We start from the raw sequence: 15,851 nt of genomic DNA, 5'->3' as shown, positions 1-15,851 counted from the left end.
CTATTTCCTGAGCGGAGCTGAGAGGGAAGAGCTCCTCCGCGCAACCCAGTGGAGCGTGTGAAGCACACCAGCCGGGGAGACTGTGGCCGTTCTGTGCCAAATGTGTCCGGCTCCCCCTCTGCTGCGCTTTCTCCAGAATGCTTCCAAGTCACACCAGCCAGATGCCTGGAGGAATTACAGTGTTTGGGAAAGAAAACAGAGCCACACAGAGACATTGTTGAATGTAAATAGCAGTTAAATATGTGCTGCCGTCTGCCATCCCTTCGGCAGCCTGCAAAGAGGCAGGAGGAGCCAGGGGCTGGCAGGGAGAGGATGCCGAAGGAAAACACTGGAGGGGCCAAGATTGGTTTAAAAGCCTTCCTTTGCTTGCCTGGCCCTGAAGCGGCCCACCCCAGGGCAACTGCTTGCTTCCATGAGTGTGCCAATGCATCCTCGGTGTCTGCCCATTAAGGCCGCCCCAAGTCAAGAGGCCTTTCTTGCCCACCAAATCAGGGAGAGCCTGGGATGATCCATCGCAGTCACCTGATAACGCAATAGATTATTATGGGCTGGCTTCTGTGGAGACTGTCACCTCCATCCACCTGGAAAAGCACATGCAGCTGGTGGAACGTAGATGGACAGCTGTCACTCCACAGAGGGGGCAACCGCCTCAGGCAGCTGGCGTGGGTCTCATGAGAGGGCAGCAAATCGTTGGTTCTGTAATGTATCACTGCTGCCTTCGTGGCAAGGAGGGGCAGGTGCCTGTGCCATCTTTCACCACAGGGGCAGAAACGCTTGGCCAGCAGTTGGCCTGGGGGCAGGCAGACGGGGGCCGTTTGTGGCTCCGCCTCAGCCAGAAAATGTGCTGGGCCAGCCTTGGCAGACGGAGCAGCGACCCCCTCACACAGTTTTCCTTTTGAGGTTTGTGTGAATGCTTAGAAACTGGCTTAGGCCAGTTCGCACAAACAGGTGGCTTGTTGTAATTGGTGGTGTGTGACGGGTGCCATTTCCCTTAATTACCTGCTTAGGTGCAGCTTGTCATGTCATCCGAACCCAGCTGGCATGGCCTGTCTGAGGGGGAAACAACCCTCCAATAACCCTACAAAGGCTGGGGGTTATTTGAGGGTTGTTTCCCCCTCAAACCAGCCATGCCACTCGGCTCGGACAACACGACAAGCTGTGCCCAGGCAGGTAATGAAGGAAATGGCTCCCGGCACACACTGCTGATTATAACAAGCCACCGTGGCATATTTATTTAAGCCACCGTGGCTTAATTTGATCATGCAAACCAGGCCAATCTCTCCTCATAGGAATAGAATGGCCTGACTGTCCAACCAACCAAAGCCATCTGCTATAGATGTACAGGCCCAAGTGAAACATACAGCATGCCGCAACGAGTTGCATCCTGCCACCCCAGGATCTCTCGCAGTGCTGTGTCAGTGACTCTGGTTGCAACCCCTTTGCGTCTTCCGCAATGCTGCAAGCGATCCTGAGGCAATTCAACCAGGCAGATGGTGGGGGCGGCCAGAAGTCTTAGGACAGCCAGAGATGGCTGATGGAGCAAGAAAAGGGCAATGGGAGGCCAGAGCCCTCTTCCAAAGAGGCTCAGGATGCCACAGCTGGAGAAGCAGCATCCCAGCAAATGCATTTCCCACAGCAATCGAGTGTAGCTCTGGTGACGCACCGGCAGCGAGCAGGACACCACCAACTTTGCAAGCAACACTCCCCGGGAGGCAGCGCGAGAGAGGCTGGTGTGAGGACCCTTTCACATGGATCTGCAGTCCCCAAGAGCCCTCTTTGCACCCTCCCCGCCACTAACGCAGACAGGCGCAGGGCTGGCAAGACGCTGCCCCTTCCTTCCTGAAGGGAATTGCCGGTGCCGGTGTGCCTCCCGCCCGCAGCACATGGCCCTCTGCTGTGGCAGAAGCGTCGCCTTGTGTGTCGAGCGGTCGCAGCCGCCTTGTAGGTCCCTTACTGCGATGCAGACCGGCTGTTTATAAGCTGCGCCGTGGAGAGCAGGAGGGGGAGCGGGAGGGAGGGAAATTTACAAACCCAGCTGCATTGCCTACATCAGACATTACGGGGTCAGTGGAGATCAGGAAGACCAGACAGAGCAGAAAATGGGAGAACAGCAACCAGGCAGTGCCACAGAAAGGGCCTTTTTCCCCCTTGTCCATCAAGCCCACGTAATGGCTCTTGGCTGGCATCCCACATCTGGCAGAGGGGCTGACAGGTGCCATTCTGTGTGCAGCGAGCTCCTTGTGCTGCTTTAATGCCCCATCCACAAGGCCATGTGAGCAAAGGAATAATGAACAGTAATTTGACTTTATTTTGCCATCATCATATTTAATGGACGCTTAACAGGTGCTTCTGCACAGGCTCTGCCGAAGCAACCTTCCACGGGGACCGGAGGTCATCCCCATTACATCCACTCATGCCGGGCACGTCTGCAACAGAGAGGCCGGGACCATGTCTTCATAATTACTTCCAGGCTCCCATCAGGGATTTAGGTTTTTTGTTTTGTTTTGCTTTGTTTCTGCTGCAAGGGAGTATGAGAAACAAATATGGCAAACCTGACATGGTTGTTTATGCAGTCACCAGGCTCACAAGCATATCCATGCCATATTTTGATTTGAGCAATGACCCTGTGAGGTAGGCCAGATGGAAATGTTAGTCATGCATAGCCTGCTTTTCAGCAATTATGCTCCAAGAAGGATCCAGTGAAAAGAAAAATACTAATAACATCTTAGCAAGAGCAATAAAGCATGGTACCTGGCACAGATTGAAAACAGGGAGCACACCACAAAACAACATCTCTGACATAAAAGGCTTGCTTGAAGAGAAAGGCCTTCTTGACAGCCATTGAAAAGGGCCCGTCTCTTGGATGTGTTGCACAGAACAGGGAATCTGGTTCCTGTGCTTGAGGACCACCATCCAAAAAGGCCGTGTGATGGTGGCCACTGACCTGAGAGAAGGAGGGGATGCCAAAGGGTTTGCATCTCAAAATCTCAAAAGAGCAGGAAGAAACAGAAGGAAGAATCCACTCCCTACTGGTCCTTAACGGGAAGCACCAGCCCCTTGAACCTACCACAGAAACAAGGACTTGAATCTCACATGCCGTGGAAGCTAAACAGAACACCCCTTCTGAACAGCAGGTGCCAGGGATAAGCCAGTGGGAAGGGCTGTGACATTGCGCTCTGCTTGTGCACTTCTGGGTGGAGATTCTTAGAGTGTTGCATTAAGATCTAATCTGTCTAATCATTAGATGGAGCCCTTGTCTAATCCAGCCAAACAGTGCTCATCTTCTGAGGACACCCAGCAAACAGGGCCCTGAAGCTGGGGTCTACTGCTCATGAAAATCGTGTGAGATTAGACTAGCGGAGGGTCATGTTGGTCCCACCATGGACCAGGCCCAACTCAGAAAGCAGGGGAATATGGGGTCTTTCCAATATTGTTGGACTGTAACTCCCATCATCCCTCACCATTAGCTGTGCTGGCTAGGGCTGATAGGAACTACAGTCCAATAACATCTGAAGGGCCACGCATTCCCTACCCCTGTTAGTAAGGAAGGGTTCTACACTAGGCAGAGGAACTTTTTTCAGCCCAGGGGATGCATTTGCTTGTGTGTAACCTTTTGGGGGGACATATGCCACTGATGGACAGGACCAAAGCCAAAAGTGGGCAGGCAAAATTCTCTATTCCCTCTTCCCCTGCCCTCCTCTCCTCCCCCTCCTCCTCCTCCTTCTTCATTGCTGTAGAGGGGACAGGGTGAGCTGGCAATGCAAGAAGAGGCCGTTGTCTTCCTGCATCACCAGCTCACTGTGTCCTGATGCAGTATGCTGAGAAAGGAGTTCCCCTTTTCATGCAAAGAGAGAAACCCAAGGGAACTGGCTGGTGATGGAGGAAGAGAGCAGTTTCTTCTTGCATTGCCAGCTTGCTGCAGAAAGGTGCCCTGTGAGGGTGGGGCAGCTGAGGAGAGGTGGGTGGCCTGATGGGAGAGGGGGCAGGCTAGATGAGAGGACTGGGGGAGCAGAGATTCCTCACTACTGTTCTACACCCTCTTCCAGAAATACCAACCTGCTGGTGTGGACTAAAACTGCACATGGTGGGAGTCTCTCCAGCCAACTGCCATGGCGCATCTGAGCCCCAGGGGCTGCTACTGATCAGTCGGGAGCCTGACAGGACAGGAAAACAAAGATGGACGTCTCCACACAGCCTGTGCAACCCGCCAGCCAGCCCAGCACTCACACAAATCAGCCTCTCTCTTCTTTGTGATATCTGGAACTCTGCTCACTTGCTTCCACGTTGATCACAAGGGGGCCCTGGCCATACATCTCTCCTCATTCAAGAGAAGAGACACAGATCTGGCCCAGCTATTAGAGGCAATGATGGCACTGGTCTTCAGACAAGTATTGATCAGAGAATTTTGTCAGGGTCTGTCAGCTGTTCACTGGGAGTGGAGGGGTTCCATTTTGGAGGAAGGGAGACAGAGACAGAAGGGAGACAGAGACGTGATGCGCTGCGTACATTCCGTGGGTGATAGAGGCTTCGTCACATGTACGTCATCACTTGATGCTACAGGCACAAAGAGATGAATGCACCAGTGACATTCTGAGATGCCAGCTTATAGGAACAAGCCCCTAGCCATAGTCAAACCATAAGCACACATCCCTTCTGAACCATCCACACCAAGTGTCTCTCATGCCACAAGAAATCTGCTGTCAGCTTTATTGGTTATGTGTAATTTGGAGGAAGGCAACCTCAGAGATAATGCACAATTGGCAAATCTCCTCACATCCGAGCTAATGGAGTTATCTGCTTCTGTGCAACAAGCTAACAAAGGGTGATAGAGAGGCTACCCAGCAATACTGAAATGCATAATTGCGCCCAAGGTGAAGGCTTTATCAGCTCTTCAGAAAAGGAGCAAGGAGGAAGGAGTTTCCTCCAAGAGACTGCCTCACCTTCGTCACCCTTGGCCCCAAATGCAGCCTTTGGAGTCGGAACCATCACTCAGCAGTGGTTGCAGGGGGGCTGGGATCTCTCATCCCTGAGCCGCTTCCTGCAGCACCCAGAATATCTGAGTGCTGCAAATGAGAACACAATCAATCACTCCAAATGCAATTTCGTTGCTGTGCAGGCCTGAACAGTCCTCCTGCTCTGCGGAAAGGCCCCGGTGAGTCAGCCCGGACGGAGGGGGAGTGACCCATTTGGCTGTGGCGAATTCCTCCTCAGCTGCTTTCTGTGCCCATGAAGCACGATGAACAGGCATCCCAGTGTCTTAGAGGCTGACTGGTTTCATGTGGCCAGGGTATCCGCAGGAGCTGGACTTCCTCAGACGGTGCAGGTGGGTGCAGTGTTCGCCCATGCCGCCCCCGATCTCCATCTCCCACATTCCCAGTCTGGGGGTCAAGTGCCATGCTAGGAGAATGACATGAATCTCCACACAGAGGAGCCTCAGGAAATGGGGGGAGAAAGTTTGTCCAAAGAAGTGCCATGTGAACCACAAGAAGCCAGTGCACTGGGTGACGTGAACTGGTCCACAAAGCGCATGCCATCATAAGTGCGTCCGTCTCTAAGGCTACAGGACTCTTTGCTTGGCGCTGTCTGTTTTGTTTTTTACAACACATCTCCAACTGCATCTCAAGAATCCTCACACATTTTCTGTGCAAACAGAAGAGGCCCGCCAAACATTGACTCAACACTGAGTAAGGGATAAAGAAATTTGCCAAAATTTGAAATTCTTTACATTTTTTCACAGCATCATTTTGGGGCTGGTCCTGAACAGAGGAACTTCTGGGTGGATTTTGCTATATGTATTGCATTGATATTTATAACCAAGAGTCTTGTGGCACCTCTGGGTGCAATCCTATTCAAGTTTAGACAGAAAATCGTAGGTTTTTTTCTGTCTAAACTTGAATAGGAGGGCACCCTCAAAGATTAACAAGCTGATATGTATGTTGAGAAGCAATATTTGCAAGTTTGTATAGTGATTCTGGGGATAATGTTCCCGTTCCTCCCTTCCCGTCCTGAGTCACAAATCGCTTAGCTGTGGGCCATTGCACACCCTTGCAGCAACAATCCAACCTTTGCCATCGGAGGTGCTCGGGAACAGCCCTGCCCTTCTCTGCTCCCACTGTGTTTCCTGGGGCCAAGCCAGGATGAGCATTCATTTTCTGCCCATCTAGATGGCAAGAGGGGGCCTTGCTGCTGCCACTAGGGTATCATTTCCTCTGCCACCTACCTCAGTGCCCCTGGGATACCACACATGCTCATTGCCTTTTCCATCCTGGCGACTGTGCTTGGCAGGCAAAGTGGGTTCCTTCTTTCTAATGAGACATTCTTGAATAATCCATCTATGGGATACAATGGAGACAATGGCTGCTTACATGCATCGTGAATTCATTATTAGCATCTGCTAATAAGTCTTGCTCTCAGACTGCTAATGGTTTCTTCTCCTGCACAAAGCCATGCTGCCTCACTCCAGTCCTCAGCTCCAGCATCTCTCTCTGGGAAGCCAACCTCCAACTGGGGAGGCAGTGACAGGAAAAGATCCAGCAGCCAAGTGCATAGATGCTGTTAACGAAACTCCGGCAAGGGCAGGAATTTCTAAGGTACCACAGAGAAGAAAGCCAGTCGCAGCGTTTCCCAATGCGCCAAGAAGCCACACTCTCTAGAACCTCTGTCTGCGAACCCCAGAGGAATGGGGATCTCCTGAGATTGCTCAGCAGTGAGGAAAATGCATTCACCATGAACTCAGAGGTACTCTGTGCAGTGCTGTGACTTCACCTTCCACTGGAGCCTCACCAGTGGACAGGGAGCACAGACTCTAGTGAGCCTCCCCTGCTGTGCTACTGCCAGGGATCTTGGCTCTCCTTTGCCACCACATTCTTTGCTCATCATTAGAGCAGGGTGACCATTGACACGTTGCCCAAAAAAGAGGGACTGCATCACCAAAGAAGGGGACAAGAGAGGACACCAATTTGGCATAACATTTGCATATGCAGATTTATACATATAGTTGCAAATCAGATAAAATCACTATAATTTAAATAAAATACAAGACATCTCAGCCTGGTGAGAGACTGACCAAGTGTCCTCATCACCAGCTCAGTCTGCTGCCTGGGTGCTAAGTGCCAGTGGGCCTTCCAGGTCTTTGGCTTTAAACCGGGCTTGGACTGGACAGCCCATCAAACAGAGGGCACTTTCAAAGGGAGGACTCGCACCTCGCAGGGCCAGGCTGTGAGGTGTGGAAGGGGGCCCGCTGGCCTGCTCCACAAGCCCACAGCGGAGTGAGTGTAACCTCGCCACATGCATGGCAGAGAGCCTACTGCGTGATCAGGGCGGCACTTCTGAAATCTGGCACCAAGGCGGGAGATGCATAATATATAACCAGCCCATTTATCAGATGATGATGCGTCACAAGTGCTGTTAAACAAGCAAGACAGCCTTGAACTGCATGCAAACGACATGCATTATTTAAAATACTTTCCCCAGGAATACTTTCAAATCAAAAGCTGAGAGTGGGCCCAAGAGGGTACTGAATATCCAGGTACTGTGGAAGCTTCTCTCTCTCCCCCCGCATCCCTCCCTCCCTCTGCCTCTCCTCCTCTCTCAATGTTAATATCTCCTTCAGCTCTAGCAGAGAATAGCCCCCTGTTTGAAATAGCTGTGGCCTTCAGTGTGCTTGGAAGCTGGACAATTCCATCATATTTATCACATGCAGCTCGCTGTGCAGAGCATCACAAAGGGTGCCTTTTAAATAACACGAAGCCCTGGATGTGGCAGACGCCCAGAGAAAGGCTGGCAACCACCAGCTATCAAAAAGCGAAGGATGCAGTAACTGACACAAGCCGCCAGGGTCAAATAAAACCGTTCTTTTTATTAAAGTGTGTTGGGGGGGGAGAATTTTCTGGTTTAATTATTTTCAGAAAGTGCAAAACGGGGACCACTTCAAACAAGAGCAGTCACGGGGGGGTAACAATCTGCGGTGTTGGTGTTGGCAATGTTTCTCCACACAGAAACACAACAGTTCAATCACAATATGCAGTGGAAGGAAGATGCCACAGACGGGGTGCTGGTCGGACACAGGAGTCACTTCTGGTGACATTTTCAAGATAAATATATAGGAATAAGCTGGAGATCATGCAGGGAAGAATGAAAGCGGGCATCACTGCCTAACTTAGGAGGGCTTGCTTGTTCTTCAGTCTTTATGAGGAGGAAAGCCATACCGGGCCCTTTAGTAGCCATGGCAAGAAGGGAAATGTGTGCAAAGCAGGTTCCAGTTACAAGGGCTCAGCATGGAAGATGATCAGCACCCAGCTGCCCAGAAGAGTGAGGAGTTCCAGATGAACCTTTGTGCTGAGCAGTGCCTCCATTGCCCCAGCCTCCCCCAAACACCCTTTGAAATGGACTTCTGTCACATTCGGCTAATATGATGCCCAGGGGTGTTGTGGCCAATGCTGAAGCGCAGGGGCTCACCGGGACAGCCCCATCGCCCCGCCCCAAGGAGAGTCCGGAAAGGCAGGCAGCTGTGTGGATCCACATCAGCAAACCCATCCTAGCAGTTCTTATCTCCACCAGCAGCGGGCTTTGTGAGGCGAGCGGGTCTCACTTGCCCATTCCAGACGAAGCCACCCAAAAGACTTTTCAGCACAACAGGCCGCAATATAGGTTTGCTGGGGAAATCCCCCCCCCCCACTCTGAGGATTACAGCTAAACTCTGAGGGAACGGGGAATTCTGCGGGGGGTGAGGGGCTGACGTCAGCATCGCTGCTAATCAAAACGTGCTGGCACTGCACCCCTGCGAGCCCTGGCTCCACGACACCACGGATGATGTCTTCCTGTGAACGCCCTGTTTGGAGGCAGCAGACAGCTTGGGAGGCAGAGGTTCCAGGCCAGCCAGCAGTCAGAAGTGATAGCAAGAACCAAGACCAAGGAGGAGGACAGGCCAGTATAATCTCTGCAGACAGAGACAGGCAGCAAGACAGGTCCAGGAATCAAGAGGGTCTGGTACAAGGGCTTGCAGGATGAAGGCCAGATCGCTGGGCGCAAGCAGCATCCTCTTAACACAGGGTAGGCAACGTGTGGCCCTCTAGATATCATTGGACTGCAACTCCCATCAGCCTTAGCCAGCAGAGCCAATGGTGAGGGATGAGCTGCTGACTAACAACATTTGGAGGGCCACAAATTGCCCGCCCCTGCTCTGACAGCACCTTAGGTTCAGTGATTCCACCTCCATGGCTGAGATGTAGGCATCCCTAAAGGACATCCCTTGGCCCTGGAGCCTGGAAAGTGGGCACCTTTGTCTTGACTCCCACCTGGGTGTTCTCTGTGCTGACGAGTAGGATGTGCCTGGTGCAATGGGACGTGGTTCCTCAGGGGGGTTGTGTTCCAGAAGGGCTGTCTCTGGAAGCCTTGGTGTACAGGACACAGGTTCCAGGCCATCAGTCTCAGGCTGGAGATGGGAAACTGGGTCTCACTCCTCTGCTGGGGATGCTGGCGAGCAGAGTCAGCCCATTCTTCCCCCTCCAAGGCTGCTGCTCTGGACCACCAGGCCCAAGGCAATGAAAAGGCTTCACACAAGGCCCTTGCATGGGGACCTGGGAATATTGTATCTCCTCTTCCCTGCTGTAACCCCCCCGTGCCCCCCACCCCTGGCCGTAGACCCTGCAAAAGGCCCCTCCACTCATAGTTGCTCAGGTGATTGGAGCTCACCATGAAATGCAATGCTGAAAAATAAAACAGGTTCTTTTAAGTTAGGTTTTGGTGCCGCCACAACTGTGCTGCAGTTAGCAAACTGAAAAACCAAAGGGGCCCTTGGGTTGCCTGGGGGAGCACACCTCTCCCCTTGTTTCCAAGTGAATAAAACCTTAAGAACGAGTTCTCAAGTGACTGAAATAATTGGGCCATGTCGACAGAGTGCTGAAGTGAGATTGTCATCCAGTTAAGAAAATCTTAATTCATATTAGTCGATTGATTGATTAATCCATTAAATCTGCATCACTATGTGTGCTGTTCTAAGGGGGGAAAGCATACTTCGTTTTTAGATGATTGATGTGCATGTCGTACTGTCTTGAAAGAGGCATTTCCTTCTATGTGAGAGAGAAGAGGGAATGCCTCCTCCTAGGAGGCAAAATAATCACCTGTTTTGATGTTCACTGCAAAAGCTGCACTTTTGGGGATGCCAAAATGTTTGCCGCTGCCCCCCACACACACACACACACCTCTGTGGATGTTCACTTTTTCTGTGCCTCTTCACAGCATGTTCGCTGCTACATTGGCACCGTCTCCCCCTCCCCTTGATTAGAGATTTTTTTCACTCCCTGCAAGATCCTAGCCAAACAGGGATTATACAGTAAATGTGATGGCATCACAGTACTATGTAAGCAATCTGATTTGTCTATTTGGTAATGTCACGGAGAGCAAATGAAGCCAACTCAGGTCAGATCTACACCTTGTGTCATATCATTATGATCCCATCATGGTAACACTATATCCCCCTTGAGCATTCATACCTCGTAGGACACACGATGACATTTGTTGCACTATTTTGGATAATGTGGGTTAAAAAGCAGGAAATAATAATGCTACAAAAGAGGTGTATAGAATGTGCGGTGTGCCACAACAATTATCAGTGCACTTCAATACTGCTATAAAGCAATAGTGTAGATCTAGCCTCAGTGTGAAGGCAACTCTTCCTGGACTGGTCACATAAGTAATCCCAACCAATCAGATTGTCCTTGCTCTAAAACTGGTGAATGCTTTTGCCACAATTTCCTGAAAAATTGGCCATAAGGAAAGCGATATTCACAACTTCTGAAATGTTTGCAAAACACATCACCTCTTGGTACCCAAATCAAGTACGTGCCACACACTGTTTTTGTTAGAACTCAAATGAAAGTGGGGGGAAACCCTGCTGCTTGACTAACTGGGGGAAACTATTTAAAAAAAAGTTTTGAAAAAACTATTTAAAATTATTTTAAAAGTAGTTGATTAATCTCATGTATTCATTGATGGAACATTGTGGCTGGATCCAAGATTAGGAATGTGAGCAAAAGAAAAAAAATCACTGGGAATTTGTGGGATCTCCTCCACTGAAGATTTTTGAGAGTCTACACAGGAGGTTCACATCCAATGAATATAAGCATTCCAGGCTTAATTCCAATTTAGGTTTGTCCAAAGGACTATAATGGATTCTGCAACCATGATCACTACAATGGCAGCATTGTGCTAGGAACTTTAAGCCCTCTTCTCTTGCCTTCCAGCTCTGCTTTCCTTTTCTCAGAAGAGAACAAAACACACATGTACCAGGACGGACACTGAGCTGCAAAGATATCAGTGCAGTCCCAGCTTGACTGCACTGGGTTCCCCTCTCTGATTACCATACTTCCTTCAAATCAGCCTTGTGACTCTTGCTTCCAGATCAGCTGTCCCCTGATGGATGGGGCAAGATCCATCAAGCACCTGGAGTGGTTGGAAAGCACCGCTTTTTCAAAGCAACTGCCATGAGCTATCCAAACTCTTGCTTCATTCAAATGCAAGCAAGTCAGTGTAAACTTGTTTGCTCAGAGATGGTATAATTTGGAGATTATGCTTTAATGAACAGCTGATGTATGTTTCAATATACAGAACAGGAAAAGTAACGGAAATTTCAGACAGGTAAATAGAAAGCATAATTCTTGACTGATGTTAACTAATCCCAAACCACCTAACAAGAGGATTCATTGGCCATAGAGGGAATGGAAACCCTGCAGCTTCTCTTTACCAGTCAATCTCAGGGTGGGGGGATTCCTTTGTTCCTTCTGAATCTCTGTACTGGATCGCATGCTTGTGCTAGCACATCGGCATAGGGAGGGGATGGCCAAGTTGGGGGCGGGGGTTGACTTTCTTTACCTTTCTATTTGTGTGTGTTTTGTTTTTAAAAGATGGTGGGTTTGCTCAGAAACTCTTTATTTTCAAAAAAAATAATTTCTGCAAACACTTAATCCTTGCAGTTTCCCAAAATTTACACTTGCCAAAAAATAACCCAAACTAGGTAATGTCTGTGCAGGAAGCGGGGGTTGCTGAATTCTGCTGTTTGCCATGCCATTTCTTAGCAGTCAGGGATGACTCCAGAAGGTTGCACAGCTGGGCATTCACAAGAGCCCCAAGATGGGCAAAGGGCTGCCCTTCACTGCTTTCATTCTGAAAGGCGCACCCAAGAAGATGGTGAAAAATAATCCTTAGCTTGTGCTGCTCCCTCTCTTCCAGGTGAATGGAAAGCCCACAGAGAGTACCTTGCCTGTTTCCACCCCCAAAATTCAGAGACAACACTGATAATGGTTATTAAGCCCTTCTCTATGTCAAGGACACCTACACTTACCCAGGACTAGAGGGCCGTGAAGAGACAACCCGATGCAATCTCTTTCCATTCTTTTTCTCTCTCATGCGCAGCACCATCTTTCTTTCTTTCTTTCTTTCTTTCTTTCTTTCTTTCTTTCTTTCTTTCTTTCTGCCTTTGTGGGGTTTGGGTCTAGAAAGCAATGTGAATCACGTTCAGCTTAGCTGGGGAGCAACAGGACAGGACAGTTGAAGCCATCCAGACTGGGATCTGGCAGCTTAGCATGCTCATGATATTTCATACAGTTCAAGATAAAAAGAAATGCACCGTGTGTAATTCAGATCTGTGATAGATACAGGGCAGCAAGAGGTGTGTCGCCGTCAGCATTTTCAAAATTGTTCCCAGATTGCATCTCTACCACTGACGATAAAGTAAGACTGAGCTGGGACACAGGACCAAATAGAGACTTCTGCAGTGAGAAACAGGCTGGTTCAAGACTTAAGGAACCCATCAAATTATGGGGCTTCTCCTTTTGCCTTGCCTGCAGGCATCCTGTGTGGCTTTGAGTGAGCTATTGCCCCACTCTGACCTTTTGTGGCATCTTGGAAGGGCACAGACCAACAACATGACATTTCCAAACTTGTTTAAGGCACAATCCTATGCATTATCAGACAGAGAAAAAACCCTACAACTCCCAGCATGCTCCAGTCAACATGGCTGGCTGAAGGGATGCTGAGAGTTGTAGGACTTTTTTCTGTCTAAACATGCATAGGACTGCACCCTTAAAGTCTCACTAGCTCTTTCCAGGCAGCTACATTCATACTGCATGCTCTTTGGGGCAGAGACAAAACTATAAATAAATCTAAAGCTGGAGAGATATGATCGTTTGGAAGAGGAATACTGCTTGTGGTGTACAGATGCATCTCCAGCCATAGAGAGGGGAGGCATCACCCACTGCCTTTGAAACTCTTTTGCTCATTAAAGGGATGCTGGTTTTGGAAGAGGGTGATGCAGTGAAACCAGAGCAAGCGCTTGGGACACCAAGAGCACAAGTGGGACCTGCAGCAAAATGCAGAATGCTCCAGCCAGCCAGGAGACTCCAATCCACCTAGGGATGTACGAAACCCCCCTTACCTGGCTCTGCCGGGTTCCGCTGGGGAGGGAGGCACTCCGTCCCTCCCCCCGGAATCCTCGCCGGCCAGCTCCGCCAGCAGCTGGACATCCGGCCGCTGGCTAGCAGGGATGCAAATGGCGGCGGCCGTAGCAGCCGCCGTTTGCGTCCCTGTATTCAGCCGTGATAGGCTACGTAAAGACTTACGTAGCCTATCATGTCTGGGTTAAAAACAAAACAAAACGCGTATGCAAATGGCAGCGGCTATGGCCGCTGCCATTTGCATTCCCTATTTTTGGTTGTCTTAGTCTATGTAAATATTTACGTAGACTCAGACGGCGAAACTAAGGGGGAACGCAAATAGCGTAGCGGATGCTATTTGTGTTCCCCTTTATTTTCACCGTCTTAGTCTACGTAAATATTTACGTAGACTAAGACAACCAAAAATAGGGAACGCAAATGGCGGCGGCCATAGCTGCTGCCATTGGCGTACGTGTTTGTTTGTTTGTTTGTTTGTTTAACCCAGTCGTGATAGGCTACGTAAGTCTTTACGTAGCCTATCCCAAGTGTGTGGGGGGGAAGACTGCAAATGGCGGCAGCGGCCGGTTGGAAGACCAGCCGCCGCCGCCTCTGCCGAAGCCACCGCTGGAGCTGCCGCCATCCGGAACATCTGCCCCAGGTAAGTCTTGTCCCGGGGGGGATCCGCGGGGGGGCAGGTCATTCCACCACAGAGTTTGGGGGGCCGAATGCACTGGCATTCGGCCTCACCGAGATCCGTGGCGGAATTCTCTGACATCCCTAATTCCACCCAGTTTTACTTTTTTTTCCCCCTCTGACAGTAGTTATGCGGGATCCAGCATAACTCAGGTTCACCAAAGTTCTCCAAATTCCATCTCAAATCTCATTCCAGCTTGAGTCCAATCAGATAGATTGTAAGCTTTGTTTTTTTTTTCTTTTCACATGAAAATCCAAATATATGCATCAATTGTGTGCTTTATTTATTTATTTATTTATTTCATTTCTATACCGCCCAATAGCCAAAGCTCTCAGCTATTGTAAACATTCTTCTCCCATTGATTAAAGTGTATTTGTGCATGTTTTTCAAAAGTACACATTTTTTCATGTGCATTTTTCAAATGTACGCATGCTGTCAAGTGCAGGGGAGGCCCTGCAAATCCCATTGCAAGCTCGGAAATGTATAGACTTTGACTGCAGGTTGCGTCCAAGTCCATGTTTGTCCAGAACATGTGAGCCTGGGAAATCCTGATCAACAATGAACTGAAATGAATTTGTCACACAGCCCTGTCTAGTAGGCATTCCATGGTCCTCACTGGGTTGGGTTGGGTGGGTGGGGGTCCCCCTTTAAGATGCTTTCCCCTCAAGTGTTCCCCCAGGCTTCTTGATGCCACCTTCTCAAGTGTGGATGGAGCTCTTTGGGCTAGGTCAGGATCCCCACTCCCCTCTGAACTCCAGAAATCGAAGGAATTATGATACCAAGTCATTTTGTCTGCCTCCTGAGGAATCTGTATAATGACCAACTAGCAACGGTAAGAACAGACCACGGAACAACAGACAGTTTCAAGATTGGGAAGGAGTACGGCAGGGTTGTATACTCTCACCCTACCTATTCAACCTGTACGCAGAACACATCATACGATGTGCTGGAGTTAAAATCGCTGGAAGAAACATTAACAATCTCCGATATGCAGATGATACCACTTTGATGGCTGAAAGCGAGGAGGAGGTGAGGAACCTCATGACGAAGGTGAATGAAGAAACTGCAAAAGCTGGGTTGCAGTTAAACCTCAAAAAAACCAAGATTATGGCAACCAGCTTGATTGATAACTGGCAAATAGAGGGCGAAAACGTGGAGGCAGTGACAGGCTTTGTATTTCTAGGCGCAAAGATTACTGCAGATGCCTAGATTTCCTGCAGCCAGGAAATCAGAAGACGTTTACTTCTTGGGAGGAGAGCAATGACAAATCTTGATAAAATAGTTAAGAGCAGAGACATCACACTGACAACAAAGGTCTGCATAGTTAAAGCAATGGCAACCTCAGATATGCAGATGATACCACCCTAATGGCAGAAAGCGAAGAGGATCTCAAGAGCCTCTTGTTGAGGGTGAAAGAGGAGAGTGCAAAAGCTGGTTTGAAACTCAACATTAACAAAACGAAGATCATGGCATCTGGCCCCATCACTTCCTGGCATATAGAAGGGGAGGAAATGGAAGCAGTGACAGATTTTATTTTCGTGGGCTCCAAGATCACCGCAGATGGGGACTGTAGCAATGAAATTAAAAGACGCTTGCTCCTTGGGAGGAAAGCTATGGCAAACCTAGACAGCATAGTAAGAAAGAAGCAGAGACATCACCTTGCCGACAAAGGTCCGTATAATCAAAGCTATGGTTTTCCCAGTAGTAACGTATGGCTGTGAGAGCTG

Source organism: Heloderma suspectum, chromosome 6 (assembly GCF_057233095.1).
Source record: "Heloderma suspectum isolate Gila_16-S chromosome 6, 16-S_ref, whole genome shotgun sequence".
Taxonomy (NCBI): domain Eukaryota; kingdom Metazoa; phylum Chordata; class Lepidosauria; order Squamata; family Helodermatidae; genus Heloderma; species Heloderma suspectum.
The sequence above is the reverse complement of the archived record's forward strand: the minus strand, read 5'-3'. Positions refer to the sequence as shown.